The sequence below is a fragment of the Rattus norvegicus genome, chromosome 13, assembly GCF_021556685.1.
Source record: "Rattus norvegicus strain SHRSP/BbbUtx chromosome 13, alternate assembly SHRSP_T2T, whole genome shotgun sequence".
NCBI classification, from domain to species: Eukaryota; Metazoa; Chordata; class Mammalia; order Rodentia; family Muridae; genus Rattus; species Rattus norvegicus.
The window spans coordinates 47,046,229-47,060,892 of record NC_141546.1 but is presented as its reverse complement, the minus strand read 5'-3'; the positions used below and the strand labels follow the sequence as shown (position 1 = coordinate 47,060,892).

At 45.2% G+C, this 14,664-nt stretch overlaps 1 protein-coding gene and 2 non-coding genes across 32 annotated transcripts in view; 2 read left to right on the top strand and 1 right to left on the bottom strand.

The window, feature by feature from the left end:
* The first annotated feature begins 6,266 nt into the window (after nt 1–6,266).
* Nucleotides 6,267–6,339, top strand: Trnak-uuu8 (transfer RNA lysine (anticodon UUU) 8). The gene has a single exon. It is a non-coding gene; the product is annotated as a tRNA-Lys (tRNA).
* A 318-nt stretch (nt 6,340–6,657) lies between these two features.
* Nucleotides 6,658–6,730, bottom strand: Trnak-uuu7 (transfer RNA lysine (anticodon UUU) 7). Its single transcript has one exon. It is a non-coding gene; the product is annotated as a tRNA-Lys (tRNA).
* A 7,628-nt stretch (nt 6,731–14,358) lies between these two features.
* Nucleotides 14,359–14,664, top strand: part of Mdm4 (MDM4 regulator of p53) — a 41,430-nt gene continuing 41,124 nt past the window's right edge. For 29 of the 30 annotated variants that reach the window (XR_015635208.1, XR_015635210.1, XR_015635211.1 and 26 more), the window contains exon 1: nt 14,359–14,478. The gene's annotated coding sequence lies outside the window, so the exon portion shown is untranslated. 30 annotated transcript variants of the gene reach the window in all.

Here is a 14,664-nt window from a genome sequence, read left to right as displayed (position 1 = left end):
GTAACTCATGGACCTCTAGAAGAGCAGCCAGTGCTTTTAACTGCTGAGCCGCCTCCCCAGCCCTAGTGAACCCTGTCTTAAAAAAAAATACAAATCAAAATAGCAGCGGCCCGAAAATAATTAGTGGGTGAAATTAAGTTTGTGACACGTACAGAAGCCCAGGCTGGGCTTTGGCACTGTTTACTGGTAATCTTAGAACTGCAGAGAGGGAGGAGGAAGACATCTCAAAACTAATAATAATCAGAGGTGTGTGTGTGTGGTGGGGTGACTCAGCCATTTGAGCGCTTGCTGCTCTTTCAGAAGAGTTGGTTCAATTCCTGGACCCACATCAGGTAGCCCAAGAAACTCCAGCTCCAGAGGTTTAATATCCTCTTCTGGCTGCCACAAGCATGTTCATCACACAATGCCAAGACAAACAGGCACACATACATATAAATTTAAAAAACGAAACAAAAACAAAAGCAAACAAACAAATAAAACTCCCCAAAATCTAGACGGTCTATGTGCAGAATTTGTGAGTTTAGCCTGCCCTCTAGTGGATACATTAAATCCAACAATCACGCAGGGAACAGCTTCGAGATGCATTCCAGAAGTTTGGTTCAAGGTAAGTGTGAGATGACACCTGTGATGGCGTTTCCACATAACATACACGTAAAGGAGAGTCATTTCATGCTGCTTCAGATGGGCCCTGCAGTGTTAGTCTCTTCCTCCTCCTCCTCCTCCTCCTCCCCCTCCTCCTCCTCCTCCCCCTCCTCCTCCTCCTCCCCCTCTTCCTCCTCCCCCTTCCCCTCCTCCTCCTCCTCTTCCTCCTCCTCCCCCCCCTCTTCCTCCGCCTCCTCCCCCTCCCCCTCTTCCTCCTCCTCCTCCCCCTCCTCCTCCTCCCCCCTCCTCCTCCTCCTCCCCCCTCTTCCTCCTCCTCCCCCCTCCTCTTCCTCCTCCTCCTCCTCCTCCTCCTCCTCCTCCTCCTCCTCCTCCTCCTCCTCCTCCTCCTCCTCCTCCTCCTCCTCCTCCTCCTCTTTCTTCTTCTCCTCTGAGACAAGGTTTCTCTGTACAGCCTGGGCTGTCCTGGAACTAGCTCTGTAGACCATGCTTGCCTCCAACTCAGAGATCCACCTGCTTCTGCCTCCTGAGTGCTGGAATGAAAGGCATGTTCCACCACTGCAAGGCCAAACGCATAATAAGAGTAAAATTGTTCTCCTTAGCCTGTTCCAAGCCTGGCCACAGTCTCTCCATCTCCCTTCACTTAGGTCAAGCTCTCCAAGCTCCTCTCAGAATTGCTGTGTTCCTCCTTGCCAACCTGATCGGTCAGTTGTTGGCCAGTCTCATTTAATCAGTTTAACGTGAAACTTCTGGCTCTATCATCCAGCTGTGGCAAGGCCTTTGGGGAAGGAAATCATGAGCAACTCTTTATTCCTGTTTCTCTCAGGCATCTTGAACAGACACCGTTTCCCTTCCTATAAAATGTGAGGTGCAAGGCGTAGTATTCCACAGTTTTAATCCCAGCCCTCACGGGGCAGAAGCAGACAGATTTCTGTGAGCTTGAGGCTAGTCTGATGTACATAGCAGGTTCTAGGCCACCCAGAACTACAACAACTCAGGAGTGCGATTCGTCTCACACCTCGAGCATAGAGACAGAGCAAAGCAAGAAATGCTTGAGATGTCTCTAACTTGCCCAAGAAATAGGTCCAAGTAATTAATAAATGGATACCTGTTTCATTCATTGTAATTTCTTCCATATGGCTGACAGCTGCTTCAGCTCTACCCGGATAATGTAGTTTTCTTTTTTTTTTTTTTTTTTTTTTTTGGTTCTTTTTTTCGGAGCTGGGGACCGAACCCAGGGCCTCGCGCTTCCTAGGTAAGCGCTCTACCACTGAGCTAAATCCCCAGCCCCCATAATGTAGTTTTCTTATTGAAAACTCTAGGCCTGCCCATTTTATAAGTCATACCTGTTGGGGTCCTCGGGTCACCCCACAAACCACATCTACCACATCTCAATCAGACAGAGACGGTTTATTGAGCATTCACCCAGGACTGACCCATCAGGACTGCAGACCAGACTGGGGAGTTGACCAAAACCCTGATCCAGAATCCTACTGAGCTTTTAAAATCTGCCATCCACAAACATCTGTGCCAAGTTATTCCACCAATCAGAATTTAGGGATAGGGGATTTCCTTAGGAACAAGTCTGTGATGGTTTGAATATGCTTGGCCCAGGGAGTGGCACTATTAGGAGGGGTGGCCTCATTGGAGGAAGTGTGTCGTTGTGGGTGTTGGCTTTGAGACTGTGATCTTAGTTCCCTGGAAGCCAGTTTTCTCCTGTTTGCCTTCAGAACAAGATGTAGAACCCTCAGTTCCTCCTACACCATGCTCCCACCTTGATGATAATGGACTGAACTTCTGAACCTGTAAACCAGCCCCAATTAAATCTTGTCATAAAAGTTGCCTTGGAGGGGTGGGGGTTCAGTGGTTAAGAGCACTGACTGCTCTTCCTAGAGGTCCTGAGTTCAAATCCCAACAACCACATGGTGGCTCACAACCATCTGTAATGAGATCTGATGCCCTCTTTTGGTGTGTCTGAAGACAGCTACAGTGTACTTATATATAATAAATAAATAAATCTTATATAAGATTTATTATATAAATTTATTATATAAATCTTATATAATAAATAAATAAACAACAACAACAAAAAAGAGTTGCCTTGGTCATGGTGTCTGTTCACAGTAGTAAAACCCTAACTAAGACAATGTCTTTGTGGTACACTTACCCTGTTCTCATTGGTTGGGGTATTCAACTGTGGGGGGACTTGCCTTTCCTAATGTTCATGTCTTAATTTGCCAATCAGGATGTCAGGTTCCCACATACATGACTCCTCAGGGAGTTCTTATTCCAATAGGTACGGGTGTCTCTCATATGTTGGGGTCCATCCCAAGGGCAGCTCTAACTGTTCTGTATTGTGACTAATTTCCAAGAACACCAAAGCACAGAATGTTAAGGCCTGGGTAAAATGTTAAGGCCTGGGTAACTGTTACCTGGCTAGCCTGCTGTTATATGTTTCTGCTGTTACTAGGAAACTTTTTTTCCCCTTTCCTTTTTTTTCGGAGCTGGGGACCGAACCCAGGGCCTTGCGCTTGCTAGGCAAGCGCTCTACCACTGAGCTAAATCCCCAACCCTGCTAGGAAACTTTCTAATGCCAAGGTTGATGACCTAGTCCGTTCTGTTTTGTGCCCCTGAAAGCCAATCACGATAGAAGTCAGTAGAGTTGTTTTTGTATAGTTACCCCTAGTAAGCTTGGCCTGAACCAACCACCCAACAGCACTTCCTGCACCTGTGTATAAGCTCTTATGATACATACTGCCCCAATATGGACCCCAATATAAGAGAGACACTTGCACCAATATAAGAAACCATTTGGAATAAGCCTTCCATTTTGAGTAACAGTCAAGTAAAATTTAAGTTCCCAAGACCTCCCTGGGAATTGATATCCTACTTGGCAGAAAGAGACGTGTATGCGGGTAACTGACATCCTGGTCAGCAAGTTAAGACATGAATGTTAGACAAGTCCCATCCTGGTAGACAAGTTAGGACATGAATATAAGACAAGGCAAGTCCCCTGCCACAGTTGAATACCCCAACCAATGGGGACAGGATAAACATACAACAAAGACATGTTGCTAAGGTAACTTCCTATCCCTAAATCCTGATGAAATAACTTGGTGCAGATGTTTGTGGATTTGGGGCTTAAAAATCCTGTAGGACCTTAACTCGGGCTCATGGTTTAGTTCCTGAATCTGGATCATGGCCCTGGTTGACCAGTCCAGGGGCGTAAGCTCAATAGACTCTCCCTGTTTGCCTGAGATCCATGTTTGTGTGATTCCTGAAGCAGTTCCAGGACTCTAACAGAGAACATAACAGAATATGCAATCAACTCAGGCATGAGAAAGTTTCCTAGTAACAATAGTAACGGCCCATGTAAAAACAGCCGAAAATGGGTGCTAGACAGGCAGCAGTTACCCAAGCCTTAACAATACCCTATTGCTGTTTGTATGTATTTAAAGATTTGTTTAGTCAATGTGTGTGCACGCGTGTGTGTGTGTGTGTGTGTGTGTGTGTGTGTGTGTGTGTATGTGCGCGCGCGCGCGCGCGCGCGCGCCTGTACGTGTTTGCCTGTGTGAGTCTACGTGCTCCAGGTGCCTTCAGGAAGGAACCCTGAGGAGAACAGATGTCCCCTGGAATTGGAGTTACAGGCAGTTGTGAACTGCCTGTCATGTGAGTTCCTGTGAAAGAGTGAAGTGTTCATAGCCAGCCATCTCTTCAGCCCCCCACTGTCTGTCTGCCTGCCTGCCTGCCTTTATTCCTTCCTTTCCCTCTATGTAGCCCTGGCTGTCCTGGAGCTCACTCTGTAAACCACGCTGGGCTCAAACTCACAGATCTCTGCCTGCCTCTGTCTCCTGAGTGCTGGGATTAAAGGTGTGCACCACCACTGCCAGGCTTGGGGTTACCCCACTGCACCATCTGACCAGCTATCCTTGTGCCTTTTGAGCTTGCTCCTTCAGATTTGCAATGGAAGAATAATATTTGCAATGGAAGAATAATAGACTAATAAAAGGCTTGGATTTAGAGGGTGTGCCGAGTGGTTATACATCAACTTCCATACAACCTAGAGTCACTTGGGAAAAGGAACCTCAGTTGAGGAAATGCTTTCACTATATGGGCCTGCGGACAAGCCTGTGGTGCATTTTCTTGACTGATGATTGATGTGGGAAGGTCCAGCTCACTGTGGGTGTGCTACCCCTACGCACATGGGTGCTAGAAGAAATCAGGCTGAGTCTGGTCAGTGGTGGCTCATGACTTTAATTCCAGCACTCGGGAGGCAGAGGCAGGCAGAACTCTCGAGTTTGATGTCAGCCTGGTCTACAGAGTGAGTTCCCGGACAGCTGGCACTAAACACAGAGAAATTAAACTCTGTCTCTTAAAAGAAGAAGGAGGAGGAGGAAGAGGAAAAAGAAGAGAAGAGGAAGAGGAGGAGGAAAAGAAAGACAAAATAAAGCAGGCTGAGCAAGTCCAGTCAGTAAGGAACACACCTCCAAGGTTTCTGCATCAGTTCCTGCCCTGACTGACTGACTTCCTGTCCTGACCTCCCAGTGACGCACTGTGATATGGAGCGCTAAGAAGAAATAAATCTTTTTCCCTGAGTTGTGTGTGGTTATGGCTTTTATCACAGCCATGAAACCCTAACTAAGGCAGAAGGGGGCCTTAGAGGTCACCTGACTAATCCCCTCACGTGTGTACAGACCTGACTAGTCCCCTCACGTGTGTACAGACCTGACTAATCCCCTCACGTGTGTACAGACCCAGGCCTACTTGGGATTCCTCAGCTGGTTTGGTCAATCATTCTTAAAGCAAAACACAGTTCTAGGAAAAAAAATTTCTCCAGCCTAGGCAGCGCCATTTTGCAGTTGTTCATGTTTAAGTGCCTCAAGTCCTCAGAAACATAATTATCTTTAATGATGAACACTTATGTCTGTGTAGGTATATACCGTGTGGGCACCTTTGGAGTTCAGGAGAGCACGCTCACTGTGTAGACAAGGCTGGCCTCCAACTCAGATCCTCCTCTGGTCTGGTACCCTTAGGTATGGAAACCTTGCTTTGAAAGGCTTCATCTTGGGAGGCTGAAAGGAGAGGAGAAGAAAAACTCAAAATGTAAAAACTTTAAACTCCAGTTCTTAGGATCTGGATTCAGACCCCGCTTTCCGTTTCCATCCACTTCTGTTTTTTTCGTGAAATATTAGACCATCTCGTCAACGAATCTGGCCTTTGTGCTCAGGAATGTTTAATCGAACAGCTCTATCGTTTGAATGGAAGGATTATTATTTTTTTTTATTAATGGGAGAAATGGAATGTGGTTCAGAAAAATAGCTAAAATTAAGAGTGTGTAATAAAAGATAGAAGAGAAGTGTAATAAAAAGATCACAATCCTAGGCTGAAGTGTCCCCCTTGTTTGTCCTTTGTCCTGTAATTTATTAGCATTAGTTTTGTTTTAGAGAGTTTAATCGGCACTGGTAATTTATCAAACATCAAATATGAAGACTTTAGAATAGGCTTATTAAGTAGATGGAACAGAATGGAAAAAGAAATATTGTTTTTAATATATTAAAAATAAACTAAGTAAGTAACTGAGACCTACTTTTAACTTGCCAGGAGAAAAAAAGAAGGACGGTTACCATTATATCAAGTAAATACAAGAGAAAGTTGAGGCTCAGAGCGCCCGGATAGCTCAGTCGGTAGAGCATCAGACTTTTAATCTGAGGGTCCAGGGTTCAAGTCCCTGTTCGGGCGGCTGCAAATTTTGTGCGATTTCCTATACGTGCATAGCATCATTAAAGATGCTAATTGTTAGGAAAGAGCTAGCTTTCAAAATGCGGTTAGGTGTGTTTTTCATAGATTTAAGGATATCCTACGTATTTTTAAGGTACTTGCAAATTTTTGTTCTTCGACGCGTAGGAAAATCTGGACGGGGAGACATGAAATGTCCAAAGCAGAAAAGAATGACGATACAATACATGTATTAAGTAGCCTGAACTACCGTAGCCTGAATTACCGTTAAATTTGTGCAATGTTTGCTGAGGTGTGGGAGAAAAAGCTTAAAAACAGAAGCGCCCGAACAGGGACTTGAACCCTGGACCCTCAGATTAAAAGTCTGATGCTCTACCGACTGAGCTATCCGGGCCCTGGAGGAGCTGGCTTCCTACAGCTCTTTTCATAAGCGTAAGGAGCCTTGTGCAATTGCTCCCTCCCGAAGTGTCGTGTTTCCCCCGAGAATTTTAACGGATCCAAATTCTGCTTCCAGCTGCGTTTCTAGCCGCTTAACAATTGCGAGCTTTGATCTGTAAACTAAGAGCACCGCGGAATTACATTTGAAGCGCCGTAGTGCCAAACTTTGGCCAGTTTTGCCGTTGGCAGGAGTGGGGACGTCCGTGCTAAAACTCACGCAACAGGGAATTGCTGAGCTGTGGAATATAAAATGGGAGAAAGGAGAGATGCTGAGATTACCTGTAAATCTCTGAAACCTGTTCGAATAACATAACACTGTACACCACGGAGGTCACCAGCTGTGACACTGAGGGCAGAAGCCCTACTTAGCCAGGGACCGGAAAGCTTGTCAGGGCCACGGAGAGATGTTGCTTATCTTGGCATCTGAGGCTCTTCCTAAGTAATTTGAGCACAGCCCTTTGCTCTGGAGCTAACTTGAGAATTACCCACTATAGGGTTTTGAGAATGGGACTGTAGAGAACCTTTACTGGCCGAATTTCTTTCCCTTAATTCCTTTTACAGTTGTCTTCAGGATGGTTGCTTTAGTCCAGCAAAGCCACTTGAAAAAATTTACCCTAAGCAGTGATGGGGGCTGGAGGCATAGGGCTAGCTAGATAGTAAGGCCGGTACACTTGTTTTCAAGGAAAGAGCGCCCAGGTTGGGTGGCCTGAAGGACCAGCTCCTGGGGGTCTGGGATCAGATCAGGCTCCACTCGCTCCTGAGCGCACCGAAAAGGGAACAGTTAATAGGAATGGACAAAAAGATTTGATCACAGAAGACATAGCCTTGGATGTAAATTATGGTACAATCTTAACATAGAATAATAGGGGCGTTTGTTTTGTTTTGTTTTTTAATTACAGAATCTTTAGTTAATCCAAGGCCTGGAACTAGCTTGGGGCCAGTTTGGGTTCAGTGGTTAAGAGAGTGCCAACTGCTCTTAGAGTGGACCGGAGTTCAGTTCACTGCTCCCACATCCTGTGAGTTACAACGGCTGGTAACTCTAGCTCTAAGCGGGCCTGATGCCCGCTACGCACCTGCGCTCATACAGAAAGACACAGGTACAGATGCATAATTTAAAACAATGAACACAGTTTTAATTACTTCTAAGCTGGAGAGATGGCCTAGTAGTCAAGGGCATTGGTTGCTCTTCCTGAGGACCTTGGTTGAATTCCCAGCACCTAGGAGGCAGCACATAACTGTGACTCCATTCCAAGAGGATCTAATGCTCTCTTCTGGCTTCTGCAGGCACCAGGCTCAAAGTGTACAGACGTGCATTCCCCCATACACATAAAAATAAATTTAGAAATTATACCTCCTTTACAATGCCTTCAATGATGATGGTAAATAGAAAGGTCAAGAGCTGTCGACTCATACTCAGTTTACAGACTCAGTAAGGGAGCCATGACAGTTATTTTCCACGTTGAAAAAACAAAATTGAATGGCTATGCCAGCAACAAGCACAGAAATCAATTCTAAGCAGGCCAATGACCTTAAATACGAAAAGCATTTGTTTGTTTATTTAATGTGTGAGTGGTCTACCGCATGTACACCTATGCCAGAAGAAGCCATCACGTCCTGAGCCACCATGTGGTTGCTGAGAATTGAGCTCAAAACCTGTGGAAGAGCAACCAGTGCTCTTAACTGTTGAGCCATCTCTCTAGCCACAACAAGTTTTCTACAATTAAACAAAACAAAACAAAACAAAACAAAAAAGAAAGAAAGAAAGAAAGAAAGTTAGTCTAGGACAGCCAGCATCATTACAGCACAGAGAAACCCTGTCTCAGAAAAAAAAAAATTAAGATTAAAAAACCAAACAAGGGCTGGAGAGATGGCTCAGCGGTTAAGAGCACCGGACTGCTCTTCCAGAGGTCATGAGTTCAATTCCCAGCAACCACATGGTGGCTCACAACCATCTGTAAAGAGATCCGGTGCCCTCTTCTGGTGTATCTGAAGACAGCTACAGTGTATATATATATATATATATATATATATATAATAAATGAATAAATTTAAAACAAAACAACAACAACAAAAAAACCCAAACAAGAGCTTCCAGGGACTAAGCCACTACCCAAAGACTATACATGGCCTGTCCCTGGGCTCCAACCTCATAGGTAGCAATGAATATCCTAGTAAGAGCACCAGTGGAAGGGGAAGCCCTTGGTCCTGCCAAGGCTGAACCCCCAGTGAATGTGATTGTTGGGGGGAGGACGGTAATGGGGGGAGGATGGGGAGGGGAACACCTATAGAGAAGGGGAGGGGGAGGGGTTAGGGGGATGTTGGCCTGGAAACCAGGAAAGGGAATAACAATTGAAATGTAAATAAGAAATACCCAATTTGGGGTTGGGGATTTAGCTCAGTGGTAGAACCCTTGCCTAGGAAGCGCAAGGCCCTGGGTTCGGTCCCCAGCTCCGAAAAAAAGAACCAAAAAAAAAAAAAAAAAAAGAAATACCCAATTTAATAAAGATGGAGAAAAAAAATATAAAAGCACAGATAACACACAGCCTAAAGCGTGACACCCCCAGCCCCCATGTGCATGCAGCCAAAGGTAGTCAACTGCAAGGCAAGGACACGGGATCTGTGGCTCAGGCCTCCAGAACTGATGGAAAAGTGATTGCAGCTATTTAGGCTCTCAGTAGCATTTTGTTATGGCCTCCCTGGAAAACAGCCACAAGTGCTATACAATTCATCCTATCTGTGTACACTATAGCAACGAAAAGGAGTTAACCATAACTATAAATGTACTGTCACTGAACCTGAGAGTGATGACTAAGAAGGTTGGGGGGCTGGGGGAGGGCTCAGTGGTGAAGAGCACTCCCTGCTCTTGAAGAGGACCTGAGTTCAATTCCCAGCACCGTATCTGATATGACCATAGCTCACAACTGCCTATAACTCTGAACCCAAGGAGTCTGATGCCTTCCTCGGGCATCTGTGAGCACCTGAACACATGTACCATACACATGGCACACACACACACACACACACACACACACACACACACACACTTCTACTAGGACACTTAGAGCTCAATGCAACTTCCAAAAATGTGAATTATGTGCCCTAGCACTTCAGAGTAGGGCAGATGGACCTTTGTGACTTTGGGGTCAGCCTGGTCTATATAAGCGCATTAGTGAATTCATAGTGCATAGCCCAGGCTGACCCAGGGTGACACAGTAAAAATACAAAATAAGGGGCTAGAGGGATGGTTGTGATCTACCAAGTGGGATTCTTGGGACCCACGTGGAAGGAGCTTACAACTGTCTAAAATTCCAGCTCCAGGGGATAAAGGATTCTAGCCTTTGCGGGCACCAGTCACACATGCTGGCAAGACACCCACAGACATAAAAATAAATAGAACTTAAGGGGAAACAGTCTTAAGAATAATAATCTGTAGTGATAGTTTTGAAAATTCTGAAATTTTGGTTTCTTAAAAAAAAAAAAAAAAACAGAAATGTCTTAAGAACGTGCTTTGGTCTTAATCCCAGGTTTAGGGTTATGGGGCTGCTTCAGATTCTCTGCAGAAGATGATTTGCTTCGTGCTCTAGCAGAAGCCAGGTTCTTCCAGCTGCAATCGCATGGCATTTGGAATTGTGGGAACTTTTCAGAAGGTACATAAATGCTAGGGCCCTGAGAGGTGGGTGGCTGGTTGTTGGTCCTTTAAGGCAGCAGTAGTCATAGAAGAAACAAAAGGAATGAATTCAGACTCAGGGATTTTCCTAATCCTCTCTCCCCTCTATCATTGTTTCCTTCCTATCTACTATTAGGGGGTCAAAGGGTGTGTGTGAAAGGTGGAAAAAAGAAGAACCCACAAAGTAGCAAAGACCTGCTACAACAACCCAACTAAACAAAAAGCTGGGAACTTTTTTTTTTTTTTTAAGTATAGAATAGAGTTTATTTGGGGTCATGGGAAGGGGAGATAAGAAAGGAGTAGAGGCAGAGAAAGAGGAGAGAGAGAGAGAGAGAGAGAGAGAGAGAGAGAGAGAGAGAGAGGGAGAGAGAGAGAGAGGGAGAAAGAGAGAACATGTAGAGAGAGGGGGAGAAGGGAAGAAAGGGAGAAAGGGAGAAAGGGGTCAGGGAGAGAAAAGGGACAGAGAGCAGTTCAAAACATTTTAAAGGAATCTTTACATAACAAGTCCTTAAGGATGGTCAAACAGAATGGTTCAGTGTGTACAGGCATTGCTGCTAACCCCGAGGACCGGAGTTTGAATCCTGGGACCCACATTGGGGAAAGAGAAAATCAGCTCTGATCCCCGTAAGCATACTCACCTTTCATACACAAATAACATTTTTACAAATCCTAACCATGTAAAGAAATGCATTGTACAGGTAAATACCAGACTCGGGAAAATGATTCTCTGTGAATTTGAAGCTGGAGATGTCAGAGAGGACGTCTGTTTGTGTAGTTAAGTTCTATTCCTTAGGAAGAGTGGTACAGAAAAATTACATTTATCTTCATATCCTTTTATACAAAAAACATGGAGTTACCATTGTAGCTTCGTTTCAGAAAGGATGTATTTCAGAAATTATTGTCTGCTAATTCTTTCAATATTAAAAGGGTCATAAAGACGTTTAATTCATTCATTTTCTTTTATAACTTGAGACACTGAAAGTTATAAAACTTGGTAATGTTTCGGTTTCAAGAAACATACCAGAAATCAGGTTTCCTGTTTATTTGTCACAGTCTTCTTAAGGAAGGAAGTGGTGAACACCAAGGTTAGCTTTGAACCTTTAAGCCAATTTATTTTTTTGTTAAGTTTACTTGATTGTTAGATATAGGGAATGGTACAGTTATGGTTTACTTTTTGTTTTGTTTTGAGACAGGGTCTCTCTTGCCCTGAAGATCAGGCTGGCCTGGATCGGAGCTCCTCCTGTTTCTGCCTCTGGAATGTTGGGATTATAGGGGTGTACCACCTTGCCTGGCCTTAGTTTACTTTTTACTGTAGTAAACCAATGAAGTCTTACAGAAAGCATAGAGAAGATGGAGATATGCCGCTGATGTTAAGTTGATGTTAACCACCATTAGGCAAGTTCATTGGTGGTTTAACAGCTATGCTGAGGGCCCATCAAGATGGCTCAATGGGTAAAGACACTTGCAAAGAAGTCTAATGAGGGGGCTGGGGATTTAGCTCAGTGGTAGAGCGCTTGCCTAGCAAGCACAAGGCCCTGGGTTCGGTCCCCAGCTCCTAAAAAAAAGAAAAATAAAGAAGTCTAACGATTTGAGTTTAACCCCTGGAGCCTATGTGGTAGTAGAGAATAGATTTACCCACCTTGTCTTTTTTTTTTTTTTTAAAGATTTATTTATTTACTTAATGTATTTAAGCACACTGTAGCTGTCTTCAGACACACCCAACCCCATTACAGATGGTTGTGAGCCACCATGTGGTTGCTGGGATTTGAACTCAGGACCTCTGGAAGAGCAGTCAGTGCTCTTAACCACTGAGCCATCTCCCCAGCCCCCACCTTGTCTTCTGACCTCAACATGTATAGCATGCCAATCATGACGGGTAAGGCTCCATGCCTTTTTTTTTTTTTTTCAAGACAGGGCCTTGAGTGGCCTTCCCGCTTCAGTCCTCCACATGCTGGTAACGCTCTATTTTCTAAGCCCTGCTCTGTTTGACATAGTTATATTAAGGCTTTGTTTTTAGAAAGTTATTTATGTCTTGGCATAGTGGCACACACCTTTCATCCACTCCTGAGGCAAAGGCAGGTGGATCTTTGTGAGTTCGAGGCCAGCCTGGTCTACATAGTGAGTCCCGGGACAACCAGAGCTTTAAGCACAATTATTTATGAGTATGGGTGATTTGTGTTTGGTTTTGGGACAAGGGACTGAGGTGCATATTTCACACATCAAAGCAGACCTGTTCTTAAGGTTCTCTTAGATTCCCTCAGTCTCTACCTGCCATACCCTTTTCCACTTCCCCCAGAGGCTCTTCCCTATACAATCTAGACAATTCAGTCTCCTTATTCTCCTCCTCTCTCCTTTTCTCTTCTCTCTCTGCACACACGTGTGTGCATGCTCTCCCTCTCATACACAAACACGCGCGCGCGCGCGCGCGCACACACACACACACACACACACACACACACACACACACACGCACTATTCCCTGGCCTTTGTCCTTGGGGTCAGTGAAGTCGATGGATAGCATCTTCCCAATAAACCCGCATTTAATGCAATCTAATCTGGCTTCAATTGGCTCACTTCACTGTCAGCGGAGAAATAACTATCATTTTGCCTGTGTTTATGTCTGAGTATCACTTGTATACAGTGCCCTTCGGGGCAAGAAGAGAGTGTTGGATTACTTGGAATTGGAGTTACGGATAGGTGCGAGCCGCCGTGTAATTGCTAGGAGTCAAGCCTGGGTCCTCCGAAAGAGCAGCTGATGCTTATAACTACGAAAATCTCTCTCCAGCCTTCTTATTAAGGCTTGAGATAAAAACATTACACTGAGAAATATTTTGAAAAATAAAAAGGACTCGACTAGGATTTGCCTAAAATGCCTTCCCCCCTCTTCTGAGAAAACTGTGTTGACTTCAAGCTCATTGTCAGAAAGAGAATGACCTCCTTCAAAAAACTTGGAATAAGTTTTTTGGGGAAAGGTTATAAGCAGGAGCTAGGAGCAGTGGCACAAGCCTTTATGTCCAGCACTAGGGAAGCAGAAGGCAGATCTCTGAGTTTCCAGGCCATCCCAGTGTACATGGTGAGTCCAGGACAGCCAGAACTACATAGTAAGACCTTGTCTAGAACATTACAAAACAAACGGGGTAATGTTTACATTGGGAATAATGAATTGTATGGTTCTCCAATATGCCCACCTAAATAATTTGCTCAACCAATAAATTCATAGTCGGGAACGTACAATGTGTGCACGGGAGATCAGGCTGCATTTTCTTTTTTTATTTAATTAATTTCTCATTTTCTTTGTATAAGAATGCATCTGTTTCTGGGATCTACATCTTAACGCAAACAAATTCTTGTCCATAAAATAACGACCAGGGTAGTAAGGTGGCCCATTGACATGTCAAAAAAAGAAATAGTCAAAGGATCAGGAAGGTTTAGCTTGTAGGGAAATAAGAGGATTAGGGATGGGATATGAACATTGTCTTCAAAGAACGGGGGTAGTAGAGGCACATCTTTAAACCTAGCACTCAGAATGAAGGCAGAGGACAGCCAGGGATAAATAGGGAGACCCTGTCTCCAAAAACAAATGACACGTGCAGAGGTTGAAGAAAATCCCTTTTCTCTTTCAAAACCTCTTTATGCAAGGCATGGTGTGGCAATCCTTAAATCTCAGCACTCGGAAGGCAGCCTGGTTTGGATAATGAGTTCCAGGACAGCCAGAGCTACACAGAGAATCCCTGTCTCAAAAGTAAAATAGAAAACTATCTCTGGTGGACATAGTCTATCTATGGTTGGAGGTTCTCCGCCCGGACTAGCATGTACTCGATGGTAGATTCTTCAGCCTTTCTAGCTCTCTAGTCCTCCAGGGTCCCCTCTATGGTTTCGCCGGCCTCCCCGGAAGCTCTTGTGAACGCTGGGTATGAGAGGCCGGAAGTGGTGCTGCCGTTGCTCGCAGTTTCAAAATGCTGTGCAGGCCTTAGGACCTTCAACTGCCACCCCTCCCCCAGCTAGGAGGGGGGAGCGACTCATGGAGCGGCCGTAAGGTGTGGCGGTGGGGTCTGGTCCGCGGGGTGCGGGGAGGGCGGACAGAAGGCCGGGAGGCCTCATAGCTGGGGACCCGGCGGGAGGAGCCTGGGGCGCGGAGGGCGGCGTGGGCCGCGGTACCGCGGAAGAAGCTGTGGGGGGAAGGGTGGCGTTTCGACCCCGCGGTTGAGAAAAATGGAGTGTGA